The sequence below is a fragment of the Alexandromys fortis genome, unplaced genomic scaffold (genome assembly GCF_014885135.2).
Source record: "Alexandromys fortis isolate MF-2015 unplaced genomic scaffold, M_Fortis_MF-2015_v1.1 scaffold_110, whole genome shotgun sequence".
Taxonomy (NCBI): domain Eukaryota; kingdom Metazoa; phylum Chordata; class Mammalia; order Rodentia; family Cricetidae; genus Alexandromys; species Alexandromys fortis.
Window position 1 is genome coordinate 4,125,273 of NW_026068014.1, and position 15,489 is coordinate 4,140,761.

At 37.8% G+C, this 15,489-nt stretch overlaps 1 protein-coding gene across 1 annotated transcript in view; it reads left to right on the forward strand.

The window, feature by feature from the left end:
• The window catches only part of Marchf1 (membrane associated ring-CH-type finger 1), a 447,397-nt gene that overhangs the window by 138,131 nt on the left and 293,777 nt on the right, over positions 1–15,489 (forward strand). The window lies entirely within an intron of this gene.

The window sequence follows — 15,489 nt, forward strand, 5'->3', positions numbered from 1 at the left end:
TCTATAAACCAATTATAAATTTAAAATGTTACAACATAATATGTTTAAAAACCTTAGTAGGTGACCACCATAGTTTAGCAGTATGGTGCACTGTTGGGTGACCTCTGCTTAGCTGACTGGATACTGAGTTTCCCTACTAGTGTTTAGCATCAAAAGGAGTTGCTGACCTGTGTGACATGAACTTAGAAAATACTGAAATGTAAAATTATTGGGATGGTTTCTGTTAGTACTTATTATTGCCACACCATCATAGACTGGAATAATTTTCAATCAATCCAATCAGTCCATTATAAGAAGTTCAGGTGAGATACACACTTTTCCAGAAAAGAATAAACAGGAAAGACTAGAAGGGTACTCTCAAGAATAACCAGGAGTAGTGACTTTTATGCGTCATGGCAGTCCTCAGGTGTCTGAGGTAGGAGGATTGAAAGTTTAGAGCACGTATTGAGATTCAGTCTCAAAAAGAGGAGAGGTATTCAATCATGACTTTTAAAGACAATTCAATTAAAACAATATTATGTATTGTTTCTTAAGTTTATAATTTTCAAAGTGGTTTTCATACTGCTGCAGGCAAATTTGACTATCTAAACAGGTAACAAAATAGAGATACTGTTAAGTATTTAGATTTATACAATTCTTTCTCTAAATCACAAACACCCAGACTTTATGATGTGTAGAGTTTTAAGAAACATACCTATGTCGATTACAAGAAGTTTTGGTGTCTATGTTTGCAAATACAAAAGAAAGAAAATACCTCATAAAATTCCACAAACTAGCCTCAGTATTCAGTTTGAAAGGAATACTGACTGATGTTGATTTTGTCTACTTTTAAAATGCAAGAATAGGCTGGAGAGATACTTGTTGCTTTAGAGGCCTTCCTTCTTCCAGAGAACCCGAGTTCTGTTCTTATAACCACAGCAAGACAACTGCCTATAATTTAATCCCCGTGGAATGCAATAGTCCTTCTGGACTCTGTGGCTGTTGCAGTTATACATAGTAACATGTGTGCATGCATGCACATGCATAAACAGAAACAATTAAAATAAAATCATTATTTAAAATACAAGTTTTTCTATTTTCTTCAAATAAGGCTTAGTATACTGATAATGCATGTTTTAAAATGAAATTCTCAGTTACTGAGCCTAATATGCTCTTTTACAGCATAATAAGTATTTCTTAATAAAATAAGCAGTCAAAAAGATCCAAGTTTAATTTTGTCATAGTCTTTTATTTTTAAAATTAAAAAGGCATTTAGAAATTAAAGTCTTATATGTAAAAAAAACTGACGATAAATTAGGAATAAAAGTTAAATGCATTAAAATTAATTGATTATTGAAATGTGTACATAGATTTTATGCTTTTTAAAAGAATTATTCTCCATTGATTGAATGTATATGTGAGAATTTGCCTGAATGGACATGACCAGAGATCAGAGGAGAATAAAAGATGTCTTGTAGGTGGCATTGATGCTGATTGTGAACTACCCCAAATGGGTGCTAGGAACAGGCCTTGGGTTCACTATAAGAGTGTCAGGTGCTTTTACCTATTGAGCCATCTCTCCAGTCTTAGATCTTAATTCTTGATTTTTTGAATTAAGGAAGAATTCCACTGTCTAATGCTTTTATTTTCCTTGTTGGCCATCAGTTATTATTTTTCTTTTGTTGAAAATAGATTCTTTTCTCATAAAATATATCCTGATTATAGTTTTCCCTCCTTCTACTCCTCCCCCTTCTCACCCACCTTCTCTCCCACTCAGAACCACACCCTTTCTCTCTCTCTCATTAAAGAAGATCAGGTTTCTAAGAGATAATAATATAATAAAAACTATCACATCAAAGTTGGACAAGACGAAACAACAGAAGAAGGAAATCCCAAGAGAAGGCATAAGAACCAGAAACCCATTCATTTGAACCCAGGAATCCCATAAAAACACTAAACAGGAAGCCATAATACATATGCAGAGGACCTGATGAAGACCTTGTAGGCGCTACGCTTGCTGCTTTAGTCTCCATGAGGTCACGTGAGCTTTGATAATGTTGATCCAGAAGTTCTCGCTTCTTTGGTTCCCTCCTCTCTGTTGGCACTTACTTGGTTAGAGTGACCCAAGATATTTTATATTGTTTGAGGCTATTGTGAAATGTGTTGCTCACCTGACTTCTGTCTTAATCTGTTTGTTATTTTTTTTTTGGCATTTGTATATAGAGGGGCTACTGATTCTTATGAGTTAATTTTGTATCTAGCTACTTTGGTGAAAGTGTTTAACTGATAAGCTATTCTACGATCTACTTTCTGTCAAGCCAGGCTAGCCTACTTGGATATTTGGAATATGAAAGTTTCTAAATTTGAGACTTTGTCTTCTATAATCTGACACTTTATGATTTAATTGGTACTGTCAAACCCTTAATATCACAGAGAAAATGAAAAAATTCATTTTCCCCATTTTAGAAGTTATAATAATATTACATTTCTCCCTTTCTTTTTCTCCCTTTAAACCCTCAAATGGCCTTTATTCACACACACACACACACACACACACACACACACACACACACACACTGTGCATGTGTTTAGTTCTAAATGCAACCTGCTTAGTCTGTGTAATGATACTTGTGTGAATATTTTCAGAGATTACCATTTCAAATTAAATAACCAATCAGCGTGGTTTTCCCTGAGGAAGACTATTTCTCCACTCTCGGCATTCCATAGTTGTCTGTAGTTCTTTGTGTAGCATTATGTCGGTTGTTATCCTTGTTCACCTCAAGACTAGCCAGTCACGTTGGCGAGATTTTATGAGTATTACTTCTGGCACAATGTCACAGCAAATAATAACGCATCCTCTTGTGTAATGACCCTTAGCCTAAGTACAAAAGTTGTACTATAGATATAACACTTGTGACTGGGTTCCATAACTCTGCATTTTGATTGGCTGTGGGTTCTGTTTGTCACAGACATTTTATATATGAGGGCTGAGGACTGCTACACTTCCCTGGGGACAGAAGGATAAGGGCTGTTTTAATAAAGGAGTTAGTTCTGTATTCTCCAAAATCCATGACTGCTCTACCCTGGGTGGTTAGCTATGTTCCAGCCCCATGCATGACTTTCCTATTGTTAAGAGGTTCTTAAGTCCATGTAGAGAGCTGTTGGCATGCATGGCACTGCTGCATCCTTAGGGGTATCTCACATGCTGGTAGTTGTGGTTTCTAGGTCTTACAGCTTGGAGGACTGTTGCTTGCTTCACTCCATTAGATGGCAACTTCTGGTAACATGTGAAGCTTGTCCTCAGAGGGGCATCTTTCAGCTAAGGGACCTCTGTGTCCCATTCTTGAAGGGCACAATGTCTTCAGCAATAGGTGTTCACCTTCCACCTTTAGGGAGCAATCAAGGTCAAAAGCAATAGCCTGTGCGTTTTGAGAGTCTGTTGGACAATTCTAACGAAGAGCTTAAAACAGAAGACGTTTCATGCCTGGTGCTGGGGGTTTTATTAAGTGGGGTTTAGGGTGACTCTTGGAGGGAGTTTTATCAGATCAAGTGAGAAAATTTCATTTAAACTATAAATGTAAATTTATATATAGACTTTTGTGTATTATAGGGACTTTTAAGGTAAAAGCTTTCTAATTCCTCATGACTTTTAGACATTCTTACTGTTATTTTACCTTCCCCTTCCTTCTGCATTTCTCCTTTCACCTTTTTAATTAGTACCTTGCCTTTCCCACTTCCTCATAAAGAATTCTGCACCCTACTATTCATTTCTCTATTGTTCATCTAGCCCCTACTCCCAAAACTGTCTAATTTTCATTTCCCGGCTTCTGCATTTACTTCAATTTATGTATTCACAATAATCTAATTGGTTATACACAGTTCATCCCTTGATAGAACAATGAGAGTAGAAAAATCAAATTTGATGAAAATCTTAAGATTGCCAAGATAGTCATTTTACTATGCAAAGATGGAAAAAACATTCATTTTAGTGAATTTTGTGAAATGAGATGGAGTAGATATTGTATTCTATTAGAGACAGTCACCTGCAAATCTAGATTAAAGTGGTTGGCAGTAACAGCTGACAAATCTGTCTAAATGTTTTCCTTTTAATCATAACACTCAGCAGTTTGAACTGGTCCAGTTGAATATAGTCAAGTAAATCTGTTATTGATACCTAATTTTATCCTTTTGATTAATGACACTAAGTAAATGATGATACAATATGTATGCAGAGGAGTTATCAAATGAGGAAACGCAAGATCAGTTAATGATATGAAAATAAAATTAGCTAACCAGAAAGACCATTTATGCATTAATAATAGATATAGATCAAATATTGTAACAATTGTACAATATGGTCAATCTGACAGGATTTATGGGTCTTCTGGGAGATACAATTCTGGGCACATGTAATGGGGGCTTTCTGGAGAGGCATAGCTGAAGAAAAAAGGCCCAGCATCCCATATGGCTGGGTACCCAATCTGAGCAAGGGACGGTAAAATAGAAAGCAAGCTTCCTGCCTCTCTCTCTCTCTCTCTCTCTCTCTCTCTCTCTCTCTCTCTCTCTCTCTCTCCTCTCACTTTTTAAGACATAAAACCAGCCTTATTCTTCTGCTTCCACAACTGTGAATTATACCCAACTGCCCTGCCTCTCACACCGTGATCGCATTTGTCGCATCCAATCATTGGTCAGAATAAACTCTTTCTCCCAGAAGTTACTTCTCAGATTCTTGGTCACAACATTAAGAAGCACAGCTACAACAGGTTTCAAACATTTTCCCACTTATCTTTCCAGGGTCAGCTCCTTCACCAAAACTCAGTGTATGTACCTTGATAGCTTTAACTAGTTTCATGTCTAAAGCTGTACCCAGCTGTGCCTCACCTGCTTATCCTCCTTGCCAATTCTGATTTTCCATTGTGTTCATAGATTCATCTTTATCAAAAGATATTTCTAGATGTATGAATACATATTTGTTTATTTTTCCATTTCTCTACCAGGATAAAATTTAAAAGGGGGAAAAAAGCTTTGTTCTGTTTACCTATGGATTCTCAATGTTTGGAGGATAATAAGATTTTAATAAAATTTGTGGATAAACAACTTCAGCAGAGAGCATGAACTGAGCAAAACTATGATTATTATCTGTTTATAAAGCTCCACTAAATGCAGTAGCTCATGTATTAAATTCATTCTCATTATTGGAAATACCATCTGCCTTAAGATATGGAAAAACTAAACTTGAGGCTCATGGCCTCAAACTACACAGGTAAATCTATGGATTATTTTCCCAACACACAACATAATGAAAGAAAAAAAAATGTTCTTTCAAAGAAATCATATCCACAAGCTATGGTTTTCCCAATGATATCTTCCTCACTGTCTTTACAACCATTCATGTCTTTTAGTCATACATCTGCATATAGGAAAAGAAACAGCGCTTTCCCCAAATCTGATCCTCCCCTGAAAAGCAAATAAAGGGAGGCATCAAGGGGTTTGAGCATGCAAAATTTCTCATTAGCCACGTTGGCCTACTTTCAACAGTCTCACACTTAATTCATTTTTAGAGTACGGCCTTTCACATTCTCAAAATAAATTAGGTTGAGGCAGATAGCTTTTCCAGATTTTCTTTTGACTCTTTTATTTTCTTTCCATTTTTAATTGTTATTTAATCATGTATCAGTTATTTTTTAAACACTATCAGAAACCCTTTACTGAATACTGCTAAAGGCAGGCGTGAGTGATATAATATTTTCAGAGTAGTCACCCAAAGCAAATGAATGAGAAAAATTAAATAAAAGACATGATGTTTTGCAAGAGCTTTGATTTTTGTTAAGGAAGAAAAACCACTAAAAATATATTCCAGTGGTTGTTATGGGAACAGGTTAAACTGGAGACCATAAAGGGGAGAGTGATGTTTCAAATATTACACAAAGGGGAAAATTGCATTTTCTGTGCAGCTTGAGGTAGTATATTAACTTTAATTGTATAGTTACTGAACAATGTCAAAACATGATTATTCACAATAGTAATAATTGATCTAAAATGTTTGTCACATGAGAGATCTTTTTCTCTAAGGAATGAAGTCACAGGATCTGATTCACAACTCTTCTTTATCAAGATGTGTCACATCTGTCTGCTTAATTTAAATGCAAATTAAATTGTTAGCAACCCAGAAAAACATCTGATTCTTGGTAGCTAACGCTTCCACTTATACAGCATTTAGAACTTTGGTTTAGAAGTGTTTCATTATCTAAGGACCAATGGGCAGAGTGCAATGAACCTGAAAAAAAGATGTTTGTGTGTAAATGTGGAACTGGGTGCCTTCTCTGCTCTCCTGACAGATGGCAGAGAGTCCTCCTTAGCCCTGACCTGTGTGTGCTTAGTGCTGTAGGCAATGAAAAGACAGGGATTACTGACTTGCTATGGGTTCATTGAGCTTAATTTGTCTCATAATAAAATAAAAACACATAGATGGAAATAAATGGAGCCAAGTTTTGAAAAAGGACTTAAGAATCTAGGGCTACTTTTTTTATGCAGCAATCATCTTCAAAAGTTGAGTGGAATAAATAAAATTTGGTTCTCATATAAACTGACACCTCTAAAAATAATAATACCACATTAATAAAATATAAATATATATGGGATACTAGAGTTGAGAATTGTCTAATAAAACATTATGGTAACTCTGAACTAGCTATTTCTGTTTTAATTCTTTAATCATGAGAACTCAGAGAAGGAATAAAGAAATCTCAGATTCTTAGAAGAATCCAAATTCTACATCTTTCCTATCCTAGCTGTTTCATAGCAACTATTTCAGCCTAGCTGAATCAACAAACTTTGGGTTAAAGGAGTCTATCTCAAAAGAGAACATGGAGGACAGAATAAACGTCTTGTCCTCGTGTGAACTTACACATATGTGTATGCCCACCTATATGTACATGAGTATACCCACAGAACAACTCCACACTGCAATTTAATTTATTTGTGTAACCACTATTTTTCAAAGATTCTTTAAGTGCCACACACTGTCTAACAACAAATATACAATAAGACTTTAGTTTTTATTAGCATTGTAAATAAAACTGTCTCATAACTTTTATATTCATACATAATGTATAAACAAGACAATGTAGCTGCCTTCTTCCCTTCCACTTCCCTTTCCCTCTCCTCTCTTCTCCTGTTAGTTCCCTTCATTCTTTTAGACCGTTTTGCTGCTACTTTCATTCCAAATATGCATATGCCATTTATATGTTATTATAAAAATCTGAGGTCCACAAAGGAGAGGAAACACATTGCTTATCTTTTATGAGTGCGACAATTTGCTAGAAATAATATCCCATTGTATTTACTTTCTTACCAGCAAAATATTTTTGTTCTTCTTATAGTCAAATACAATTCTATTGCTCAATATCAACTATAGTTATCAAACCTAACTCTTATCATCAAAAACTCGTAGAAAAAAAAAGAAAACATACAAATGAAAATTCGAGAATAAGGGGGCTGGAGAGATGACTCAGTGGTTAAGAGCACTGCCTGCTCTTCCAAAGGTCCCGAGTTCAATTCCCAGCAACCACATGGTGGCTCACAACCATCTGTAAAGACTTCTGGTGCCCTCTTCTGGCCTTCAGGCATACACACAGAATATTGTATACTTAATAAATAAATAAATAAATAAATAAATAAATAAATAAATAAATAAATAAATAAATATTTTAAAAGAAAAAGAAAATTCGAGACTAAGACAAAGATTAAACAATGAGATTTTGAGAGTTTAGGACACCCAGAAAAGCAACTAGCCCAGCTTGTGCGGGTTAAGTGCTCCCTGACACCAAAGGTGTCTGATGGTACTAGCTGGTGGTAGGCAGTGTCCCATGCTTCTACAGCAGCCATTTGTATGTCCAAAACAAACATCTGTGCTGGAATTATGTTCACAGAGAAAAACTTCTTACCCATTTCCTGTTGTAACGTAAAAAGAACCATCTTCAGGAACTAAATAGTGGAGTTTGAATTTATTCAGCCAGCATTGGATGGATAGTATTATAATATGAAATCTCAACCAATACTTTGAAAACTGTATACAGAAAGAGCATGATAAAACTACCCAGTTGAACAGGGACAACTAAGATACGTTGTGAATTACGATGTGTAAAATGCATTGTTTTCCAGCCTGTGCGATAGCTCACTGGATAAAGAGCGTGACGACCTAAGTTGAATCCCAAGAAAAAACATTTTTTTAAAGGCCAGGTGTTGTGGCATGCACTTGTAACCCCAGTTCTGGGGCAGTGGAAGCAGGTGGCCTCTCTCAGGCTTGTTGACCAGCCTAGGGTACTTGTCAAACACCTGACTGTTGAAACACTCTGTCTGAGCTAGAAGACAAGGTATTTGTCACTAACACAATGACAGTGTTGTTTTCTGGCCTCCACAGGGACATATACAAATAAATCTTAACACACAAGCATGTACACATAGGTACATGAATGCATATGATAACAGTTTTTAAAACACATTATTTGGAAAGGAAAATATTCAAGTCTATTCATATCTGATTAATTAGCATAGCGGAGTGGGAGAAATAATACCACCAATGCCTAAGCGTGCTGAGTGCATAGTGTAACCGTGAACACCAAACAGTTAATGATTCATGTAATCTTCATTGCATCAATATGAGAACTGAATGAGCCATGTTCTGTAGATTGACGGAATGTGTAACTACGCGGCAAATAAATCTTGATTCTAGAGACATGTTCTGAGACACACATCTATGAGAGAGACAGAGAGAATATATAACCAAAAAGGGACAAAAATGTTGATCTTTTACTAGTAAGCTTAATTTTACTTTTTAGCTAATTCTAGTTATAATGTATAACTCAATAATGCTGCCTAAAATATATATAATCAGAGACATGTAACTCTCAAATGTAGAGGTCATGCTATCCATTTCACAGGTAGGAAATTACATTCTGGGCAGTTGAATATATAATAGCTAGGGTAGTTATATAAAAATGAGCTGGAAATTGATAGGTATCCCAATCCTACTGTTAGGAGTACCACAGAAACACCAAGTCAACAGCCATAGTAGACACAGGACTCGATTCAGACACTTGCGGGCCCTGTGAATGTTGCTTCAGTCTTGGTGAGCCCATATACGTCCTGTTTAGTTAGTTTAGTGGGTCCTATTCTCCTGATGTCCTTTATCCTGGTGGCTCCTACAATTTTTCCTTCCCCTCTTCCAAAGGGTTCCCCAAGCTCCAAGGGAGGGACCCAATGGAGCCGTCCAAGTTAGACTCACTCTCTGTATAATGTCTGTTTGGTCTGTACCCACTCCCACTTGCTGCCGGAGGAAGCCTCTCTAATGTTCACTGGACAAGGCACCAATCTATAAGTACAGCAGAGTATCCTTAAGAATCATTTCATTGTTTTGTTTTGTCAGCGTGAGTCACCCTAGTAGAATAACTCTGGGGTACCTGGCTTCCTGTTCATGTTTGATTGTTGTCTTTTTGAGACCTGATCTTTCTTTTTTTTTTAAATATAATTTTTTTATTGAAAAAAAAAAGATTTCCGCCTCCTCCCTGCCTCCCATTTCCCTCCCCATCTCCCTTTTCCCCCCTCCTCCCTCTCCTCTCCCCCTCCCCCCCACTCCTCTCCCCCTCCCTCTCCAGTCTGAAGGGCAGTAAGGGTTCCCTGCCCTGTGGAAAGTCCAAAGTCCTCCCCGCTCCATCTTGGTCTAGGAAGGTGGACATCCAAACCGGCTAGGCTCCCACAAAGCCAGAACATGAAGTAGGATCAAAACCCAGTGCCATTGTCCTTGGCTTCTCAGCAGCCCTCATTGTCCGCCATATTCAGAGATCTTTCTTAAGGAAAACAGAGGACACATGGATCTGGGGGAGAGGGGAGTTGTGGGGGAGCTTGGAGAAGTGGAGGGAGAAGAAACTGTGGTCAGGATGCATTGTATGAGAGAAGAATCTTCTTTTTCTTTTTTTGGGGGGAGAGGGTGGGGGAGTTTTGAGATGGAGTTTCTCCATGCAACAGGTCCTAACTGCCTTGGAATTAGCTCTGTAGACCAGCCTGGCCTTGAATTCACAAAGATCCTCCTGCCTTTGCCTCCTGAGTACTGTAGTTAAAGGCATGTGCTACTGCCACCCAGCCACAGAAGAAGCTATTTTTAATAAAAATAAAATAAATTTATTTGCAGGTCAAACAATTGATAGCTAGATACATAGCTAGTTGAAATATAAGTCCGATGTAGATGGTAATTACCCCTGAAGAATAATAACAATCATCTATTATATTTCTCGAGGAAGTGGCAAATACTTTAATAGATCACATTGCAGGATTAATTTGCTGCAGCTGTTAATGCAGTGGCCTATAGCATGATATGACTGACATATGAAGCAAATTCTATAGGCTTAAAAGACAAAACTGACCTGGGAATTGATGACTGGTTAAACTATTTTCCTAGCCCCATAGTAATTGCCAACTGTAATTATTAAGAGAAATAATACATGCGTTCAGCCTTGCGATTCCGCATTAAGAAACCTAGCAACTCAAACACAGAGACAAGAGTTTAGACGCCTGGTTTCTGTGTGTCTGATTTAGCCTTCGGGAAGAAAATTTAATTTAACATTCCAGTAATTCTTTAAAGATAAAAAAGAAATAGTTTTCACACCGCGGTTACCAACCTGTCAACTTACATAGACACATTGTCAGGCCAACCAAATTTTATTCTACATATTGCAGTGAGACTACAAACAAAAACTGTTCCTCTCATTTTCACGGGTTGTGTAATTTCACCTGTGAAATTAGACATCACAGCATTGTTCAGTGGGCACAGGACTGAAGATGCTGCTAGTGCCTCTCAATGTGTATAAGCCTTGAGAGGAGTGCAGCCATACAAATGCCTGTGTGACCAGGACATGGGTCCATGTCTGTGCAGCCATACCCATGCATGTACAACCAATGCATGGGTTGGTGTCTATGCAGCCATATCCATGCCTGAATAACCAATACTTGGGTCTATGTCTGTGCAGCCATACCCATGCATGTACAACCAATGCATGGGTCCATGTTTGTGCAGCCATACCCATGCCTGTACAACCATTGCATGGGTCTGTGTCTGTGCATCCATACCCATGCATGTACAACCAATGCATAGGTCTGTGTTTGTGCAGCCATACACATGCCTGTATAACTAATGCATGGGTCCTTGTCCATGCAACCATACACAAGCCTGTATAACCAATGCATGGATCTATGTCTGTGCAGCCATACATATGCCTGTATAACCAGTGCATGGGTCTGTGTCTGTGCATCCATACCCATAAATGTACAACAAACGCATGGGTCTGTGTCTGTGCAGCCAGACATATGCCTGTATAACGAATGCATGGATCTGTGTCCATGCAACCATACACATGCCTGTAAAACCAATACATGGGCCTGTGTCCATGCAACCATACACATGCCTGTATAACAAATGCATGGGTCTGTGTCTGTGCAGCCATACACATGCCTGTATAACCAGTGCATGGGCCCATGTCTATGCATCCATACACATGCCTGTACAACAAATGCATGGGTCCGTATCTGTAACCGTTTTCTGTAGAAGCATATCTCTCATTCGTGTTACTTTCCTGTGCTTTATGAACCTGAAATTGTTTTCAGACAAATGCTTCAGTGGTCCCTGTGCATAGGCAGGACCTGCTGTGCCACTTTGCCAGTAGAAAAAAATACTCACCTTAATGTCTCTGTAACACATTTTCATAATGTTTACAGTGCTCCAAAGTTTGTCATTTATATGATGTGTCTTATCATGCTTTGGAATCTCTGATAGTGGTCGTGTAAGTATTATGGGATGCTACTAACCATGTCCATCTACATCAGGAAACTTTCAATTGTGCACTCTGATTGCCCCACTGCCTAGTCGTTCTTCTCTCTCCCTCTTCCATTCACTAACACATGACATTGACACTAAGCCAACTGATAAACTAACAATGGCCTCCAAGTGTTCAATTAGAAATAAGAAACTTACATCTCACCTTAGATTGAGAGTCAGAAATTACTAAGGTTATTGAAGATGGTGCCAAAAGATAAGATCAGCTTTTGAAGTAAGAATTCTGGGACTAAGCATCTAGCTAAAATGATCAAAGGAAGTTCATGGTGGAAGGGGAAGTGCTGCTCCCATGAACACACGAAGAAAGCAAAACAGACTTGATGAGACAGTTGTTCTGTACTAGAAAGAAAACAAAACTAGGCATTTAATCTCTTAAAATGAAACTTGTCCATAGGAAGTCTCATTCATCTGGCATTCAGCAAAAGAGAGACACCTGAGGAAACTACACAAGGAGTTTGAATTTTGAAGAGCTTGTTTCTGTAATACTAAAGGAAAGAGGCCATCTCTTCAGGACAATAGAGCACAGAGAAATGACTGTGCTGATATGGCAGCCATATCACATTGTCCAAAATATCTAAATAGACTTATAGAGAAAAGTAGATATCTAATACAGATTTCAGTAAAACTTCTTCATTCTGGAAGACAGTGTTACCTAGGAGCTTTGGAAAGAGAGAAGCTAGTGTCCAGCAGGTTGATTCATTCAGAGCTAAGGTAGCTGGTAACTTTAAGTTAAAGTCAATATCTAGGTATCATTTTGGAAATCCTAGTGACTTTAGGATTGTAATTATACTTAATCCACTTTGCCCTCACTCTAAAGATGGGACGGCAAAGCCTGAATGACAGCGCACCTCCTTGAATCATGGACTGCTGACAGTCTTAGCCCACGGTAACTTCAAACTCATGTAAGAACCTGAATCTGTAGAAATGTAGAAAGTGGCTGCTTGAGACAGGCAGTTTCCTGGGTGAAGATACTGTAGGCACAATAGAAGCAACAACACTGTTGATCAACATGTTTTCAAATGACGAAGCAGCAACAGGGTCTGAGAGGTTTTAGTCTAACACTAGAAGTTCTAGTTGACACACTGCAGTCAGAGTCAACACCGCAGAGAAACAGTTCATTACAGCCAGAGTCCACTGATGTAACACACTCCCTTGTTTTAAAGGTACCACTGTAATTCACCTTCACAAAGCTCCACTCCCATGAATTAGAAGCTATCAACAATGATGCAAGAGACCCACAGCAAAAAGGTGGTAGCTCAGTCAATACTGTTGGCTTTTAGATATAAAGCAAAGGAAAACCACCCTACAATTCACAATCCCAGAGAACCAAGACAACAAAGAGGACCCTAAGAGAGACATACATGGATCTAATCTACAGGGGAAGTAAAAATAGACAAGACCTCCTCAGTAAATTGGGAGCATGGGGATCATGGGAGATGGTAGAAAGGGAGAGGAAGGGAGGGGAGTGGAGAAGAATATATAGCTCAATAAAAACAATTTTAAAAAATAAATAAAAGAACTAAAAAACAGCGGTGGCTTAGTGGACACTGAGATGTGTAGGAGGAGGCTGATAGTTTGTCCTGGCCACTCAGAACTGAAATAATCACACAGAAACTGTATTAATTAAATCACTGCTTGGCCCATTAGCTCTAGTTTCTTATTGGCTAACTTTTACATTAATTTACCCCATTTCTATTAATCTGTATATTGCCACGTGGCAGTGACTTACCGGTAAAGATTCAGCCTGTCTGTCTCTGGTAGCTCCATGGTGTTTCTCTTTCCACTTTCTTTCTCCCAGTTTAGTTTTCCCTGCCTACCTCTGTTCCTCTATAGCTCTGCTATAGGCCCAAAGCAGTTCCTTTATTAACCAATGAAAGCGACACATAGACAGAAGGACCTCCTCCACTAGAGGATTTTTGTTTTTGCTGTTGTTTTGCTGGATTTCTTTCCAGTAAAATGTTTTAATGCACATATTTAATATAATGTTTTCCTACATTTAGCAGGCTACAGCAGAGAATAAACATAATTCAAACCACTGGAATTCCAAGATGTTCATAGGATGAACTTTATGGTGATATTTACAATACTGGTGTTTGGACTGAACATCTAATGTTCCATTGCTACTTGCTTATATTAATTCCTTAAAAATGGACTTTATTATGAATGAATTTTTTATGTGTTTTTGGATTTCGTTTGCCAGTTTGATTTTATTGAGTATTTTTGCATCAGTGTTCATGAGAGTGATTGCTCTGTAATTCTTTCTTGGTTGAATTGTTGTGTGGTTTCAATATTAGGGTGACTGTAGCCTCACAGAAAAAAAGTTGGGCAATGTTTCTTCAGTTTCTAATGTGAGAAATAATTTGATGAGTAGAGGTATTAGCTCTTCTTTGAATTTCTGGTAGAATTCTGCTCTGAAACCATCCTTATCTGGCCTTTCTTTGGGGGGAGGCTTTTGATGATTTTTTTATTTTCTTAGGGAATATGAGTCTATTTAAATTGTTCACCTGGTCTTGACTTAAATTTGGTATGTGGTACCTATCCAGAAAATTGCCCATTTCTTTTCCATTTACCAATTTTGTGGAGTACAGATTTCATCAGACAGAGGACTGATCTCCAAAATATATAAAGAACTCAAGAAATTAGACATCAAATAAATTAATTAAAAATGGGTACAGATCTAAACAAAATTCTGAACAGAAGAATCTCAAATATATATATATAGATATATAGATATATATATCCCTTTGGGAAGGGGAAATAGACAAAGTCTCCTGAGAATATTTATGAATAATGTTGCTACGAACAGAGTTGAGCAAATATCCTTGTGGTACGAATGCCCCAGATTTCTTGCTAGCTCCATAGTGGCTCCCTCAATCAAGATATCTCTTTTCTTTTTCTCTGATTCTGTCCTTCCCCCTTCTCCACTATCCAGTTTCCTAATTTTCCACCCCGCTCTCTTTTTCCACCTCTTCTCCCCTTCTGTCTTCCCTTCTCCCAACATCCCCATGCTCCCAATTTTCTCAGTGAGAACAGGGTTTACCCCTACTGCTTTTACTGACTTTTTGGAATACTTTCTCTTTGGAGGGATATCTTGCTCAGCCTAGATATATTGGGGAGAGTCTTGGTCCTGCCTCAAAGCAATGTGCTAGAATTTTTTGACTCCTATGGCAAGTCTTCCCCTCTCCAAGGAGTGGATGGGGGTAGAATGGGAAGGGGAAGATGAATGAAATGGTAGGAGGGGAGAGAGTGGGAACTTGGATTGGTATGTAAAATGACAAAAGATAATTTTTAAAAAAATAAATTTAATAAATAAGCTTTATTTTTTAGAGAATTTGAGGGTATATATAAGAACTAAGCAGAAATATCAGGGTTCCTGTATGCTCCTGGAGCCCATTCAGGTATTACTTCCTCAACAATCAACATCTTACAGAGTGATGCACTTGGTAAAATAGAGGAGCATATACTGTCATACTATCCATTGCTCCCAGTTCATATTAGAGTTCACGAAATGTTGAGTATTCTTTGGATCTGAACAACCTTACAATGATCTATTTCTACCTTAAGAATATTCCACACTCCTGGCATCATTCTGTGCTCTGGCAATATTCTTCCTTCCCTCAGCC